This window comes from Carlito syrichta, unplaced genomic scaffold (assembly GCF_000164805.1).
Source record: "Carlito syrichta isolate Samal-C Ts95f unplaced genomic scaffold, Tarsius_syrichta-2.0.1 Scaffold288106, whole genome shotgun sequence".
Taxonomy (NCBI): Eukaryota; Metazoa; Chordata; class Mammalia; order Primates; family Tarsiidae; genus Carlito; species Carlito syrichta.
The window spans coordinates 101,154-106,212 of NW_007232202.1; positions in this window are offsets into that span (position 1 = coordinate 101,154).

Consider the following 5,059-nt stretch of genomic DNA (forward strand, 5'->3'; position numbering starts at 1 on the left):
GGAAGCCCTGCCCCCTGTGCCAGGCTGCCCCCAGGACCGGCCGCCCGCCTGCACTGGCCACGACATCACATACTGACAACCCCACTCACAGCCGCCATGCCCTCGGGAAGGCCAGCTGCGACGTCAGCCGCTCCCGGTCCCCAAGCGCCTCCCGAGCCCCACCAGGACTCAGAGCACGCATGTCCCGCATGAAGAGAGAGCCGGCTCTCAAGCCCACCCTGGCGTGAAGCTGACAGGACCCGGGAGGCAACAGGCCAGGCACACGTGGGGTCGGGCCCTAGGAGCTGGGGCATGGACTCCCACGGACTCGGCCCAGACTGGCAGCACCTGCACCCCAGCCGCTGGGCCGGGACATCATCCGCCTGGACATCAGGGCCAGGGTCCTCTGGGACCCTCGTTGCCGATCCCGTCCCCCACCTCTCCCGCGGTCAACTTCCTCCTGCGACAGTGCCCCACCCTCTCCTGGTGGCAAGGCCGCAGCACCTCACCCTCAGGGCAGCCGGAAGGAAGCGCGCCGGGCTGGGAGGACCCTTCCCCTGCTGTGCCCAAACGTGCGGGGCCTGCGCGCCCACCGCCTTACCTTCAATGCCTTGTTCGGTTTGGGATTAGTCGTCATAACCCGGGCACGGTCACCAGGACAGAACGGCTTGGAAATCGGAGCTGGAAAACACAAGAGCGTGCACAGCGGGTCAGGCCCCAGCAGGCTCCGAGAGGGCAGCCATCGCTGCTGCGGGATGTGCCGGGTAACCCGGCTGGCCCCAGCCTGCATAGGCACGGCATCGGAAAACAGGGCTCCTGTCCGATCCCGGGCCCATCGGAGGGGTCCGGGCACCTGGCTTGGCCTGTCTCTGCCCAGGGGGCTCTGGCAGAGGCTGCACCTCACTCCAGCACCAGCCACAGAGAGGCCAGGACTCCCGCCCCCAGGGCCAGACAGCCACGCACTGTCCCCTGCCGCCCCCAGGCCTGCACCAGGGTCATGGGGTGAGTGCCAGGCATCCACAGTGGTCACTCCCTGTTCTGACAGCCCGGAATTCAGGCTGGACAATGCACCTGCGAGCACAGGTGCCCCATCCAGAAGACCAAGCGACTGGCAGCAAAGAGGGCCAGGGGGGGCCCTCAGCTGTGCCCCTGCCCACAAGGACTCCCGCGACCCAGACCAGGCCTGGCTCGCCAAGAGGGGAACCTGGGGGAGCCCCTGCCCTTGCTGGCTGTGCCCCAAAGCCTGGCTGAGCAGAGCACTTGCTACCCTCCTGCCCCCGCCCTTGCGCAGGCCACAAGACACCTACCGCGGCCACGGCCGCTGCGGCGGCTATGACATCACCACCTCCACCCAAGCTGCCCCCTTGCCACGACCCGTGGCCTGTGGGGGTGGGAATCCTCGAGGGGGCAGCAGGTCCAGAGGCCGCAGCCAGAGCCGGGGAAGTGGGGAGCCGCCGCCCAGCAGAGCGAATGGACGCTCTGGCGGGAGTTGTCCCCGCCGCCGCCCCCGCCCCTCTCAGTCCCGCGTCTGCATTGTGTCACACATTCTAATCATTCATGAAAAAGCCAGCCAAAGCATCCCGGCATGATTCCCCTCTGATAGTTGCCATGGCGACCTTGGGCCGGCGCCAGCCCCATGGTCGTCATGGAAACGGAGAAGCCCAAAAGCAGTCATGACTCCAGGTCAAGCCTGTGTGCAGACATCACGAGGCTGTCAGGCAGTAAACAAACCCATTCATGCCCAACCCGAGGATACGGGGTACGGGACGGCCTGTGGGGCGAGGCCGCACCGCCCAGCCCCCTCTCCACACGCCAGGCAGGATGGGCCGGCAGAAGGAGCGTTGGAGAAACACGCAGGGAGGGGTAGAGGTCAGACCAGAGGACAGAGCGCTGCGACCGGGCGCAAGCAGGACAGGTGGGTCACCTTGTCCCCGCCCTCCCTGCAGACCCAGACCCAGGCCAGGGAGCCCTTGGACCCAACTCCCTCACCCTCTGGCCCTGCCTCTGATGGGCCCACCCCCAGCTCACCCATCCGCTAAGACCCGAAGGCTACAACCACGGGGCGGAGTCTCCTTGCCCAGGTGCAGACACAGCTGTCTCCACCCACAATGGCCACTCTCACAGTTGACGTCAAACACGCAGGCTGGCACAGGGGCCAGGCCTGGGCAAGGTCTGGCAGCTCTGAGCATTCCTCCAGGACGCCCAGAGGCCGCAGACGGGTGGGCTTGGCGGGAAAAGAGGAGCGCTGCTTTCTGACAGCGATGGAACCCACCATCCGGGGGACCCAGGCCCTCCCCACACTGAGGCTCCGCGAGGCCTGCGGCCCCCTCTCCACGAGGACCTGCGAGCAGGGCTGCCCAGCGCCATGAGAAACTTTTCCATCGGGGGGGGGGCCGCAGGCACCTCCTCCAGCGCACACTCGAGCACGTCAGCGCACAGGGCCAGCCATGACATAGCTATGCGGTGAGTCACCCACTGTTTACAGAGCCGCTCACATTCCCACACACCCAGGCCCTCCCACCCCGCACGACCTGCTCCAGGGACCAGAGGCCCACCGTCTGCCCAGCGGAGAGGGAGGGTCCCAGGGAAGGGACCCCGGCCGGGCCCACGGTGGCGTGCAGAGTTCAACCAGGCGCAGGGCAGAGCTCGGGGCGGGGGTCTTTCCACAAGAGACGCCTCCTGTGTCACGCCAGTGGGACATGATGTGACCAGGAGGCACATGGGACAGGGCTTAGGCCCCTGGGGACCCCCTGAGGGTCAGCTGACCACTTCGACGGGGTCAAGGCTGCCCAGGCACCTGGGGCTACTGGACCACGCCTGCATCCTCTCCCAAGCTGCACCCTCCTAAGGCTCTCAGGCGAACCAGGGACCCACAGGCCTGAGAGGGCAGGGTGCAGGCAGAAGGCACAAGGCACAGTGCTGCACTCACAGCACACTCCCTGCCTGGGGCAGGCTCTGCTCTGCCACGGGGACCCCACTCTGCCAAGAGCGCCACCGGCAACACGCCCGGGTGGCCACCCCGAAAAGCAGCAGCAGGGATGGGCCCCATGGCGAGGGCTCCTCCTGTGAGGCAGGGCATGGAGAGGATGCTGCGGGTCCCCACCTCTGTCCAGGACATGGCGCTGACTTCAAGCTGCGGACACGGAAGGCAAGCAGAGCACCAGCCTGTGCTGAAGGGAGGGCTCCCTGTGTGCGGCAGCAGCCGACTCCGGTGCAACTGCGGAAGGGGTTGGTAAGCATCCAACCTCAGGCAGCCTCAGCAGCCACCCCAGCCCAAGTGGGAGAACGCCCTCCCAGGACGGGCCGGGAACACAGGCTTGGGAGTCGCACCAGGCTGGAGAGTGGCCTGGGGTCCCCGGAGCGCCCCCACGCCCCGTGCAGGCGTGACGGCATCAGCAGCTGGTCGGCCTCCTCAGTGGCTCCCAGTGAGAGCTCACTGGGCACCCTGCCCCGCCCACCAGCGTGCACCGTGCCAGTAGGCCACGCATGGGGCATCACACCCCGAACACCTCTAAACTCCAGAGAAGTCGCCAGAGTAGTTCAGCAGCACGGCAACAAGCTGGGATCCCAGAGGCAGGTCTGAACCTCATGGCAACATACTTGAGGCTCTGTCCCTCACATGCGCTGCCCAGGCCACTTCCCCGGCGGCGCCGGCAACGAGGAGGGCCTTCCAGGTGACTGCTTTTCTAACTGAGGCGTTAGGGCTCCAGCCCAAAGCCAGGATGTCACTGTGACATGCAGCCAAGCAAGGCCCCACAGGAAAAGCCATTTCCTCTCAGCAAAAGGAAACACATCAAGTCTCAGAGGACGGCAGCCGGGTCCTCCTCCTCCAGGATGGCGACCGAGCTGGCAGGAGAGCCCTGGACAGGGCTGCTCCGCCCAGGGAGGCACGTGGCAGAGGACTGAAGTTCTGTGCCTGGCGCCCCCGAGGGCAGGGCACATGGCCCTGGGTCACAGTCCAGAATCTGCCCTTTCAGAAAGAGGTGGCCCAGCTGCAGCAAACCCAGAGCCCTGGGGGTCGTTTTCACTTGTGAAGCCCAGCAGACACCCGCTGGTCACCTGCTGCTCTGACCGTGCCCACTGGGGGAGCGGCAGCCCAGATGCTTCCGACGTACCAGCACATGCTGAGAGGGCCCGGCTTCCAGGCCCAGGAGGGGACTTTTTCTCCACAAAGAAAGTTGAGTGGCTGACCGGAGCAATGACCTCGTCTCAACGGCCCAGGAGTGGATTATCCAGGAGCAAGAGAGGTTCTGCCCGCTTCAGAGGGTTCTCGTTCTTTCCTAGAGGTAGCGGCTAATCTGAACCACCCACCTCATCCTGTGATGCCAGCGCAGGAGGGCTCTCGACGCGCTTGTCCTTGTCCTGCAAGGACTCTGTCCCCGCTGGCCACCCAGCCAGTGTGACAAAGCACAATCACTCCCTCCTCTCCCGCTCGCCACAGGTCTCCCAGGATGTCGGCTACGGGAAGGGAGCAGGGCAGGAGGACACGGAAGGGACATCGGAAGTCCTTTCCGAGAGAGGCTCAAAAGCCCAGGTAGCAAAGCAGCAACTTTCCTCCTCATCGACTCCCTGACAGACGCAAAGCCACAAAGCCAGGGGCCGCCAAGGACAAGCTCCCTCCACTGGGAGCCTTTCTATAAGTGACCCCTCCCGGGGGGGGGCAAGAGTGGGTGGGGCTGGTGCGGGCTGGGATCAGTGGGCACCTGATAAACACGTGTCGACTAATTGCACCCAGCTGGTCCAGAGACAACCAGAGCCTTACCCCACGGGGACAAGGTCCTAGAACAGGAAGGCTCCCAACGCCCCCTGTCCCAAATTGGCCCCACAGTGTGTGGGATGGCCCGCAGCACCCCCAGCCCGGCCCACACCTCCCTGCCGCCTGGCCCTGGCTGGCTGCCCTCCGGCAAGCCACGACTGTCTGCCCAGCTTGGAGGACGTCTGGTCACCTTGCGCCTGCAGTCCGAGGAAGCTGTGTCATCCTGGCCGCATCCAGAGGTGACCTGGGCAGCTGCAGTGGCAATCAGCAAGCTGAGACCACAGCCCCGGCCCCCGCCCTGGCCCGCAGTCCCCCAACCCCTGC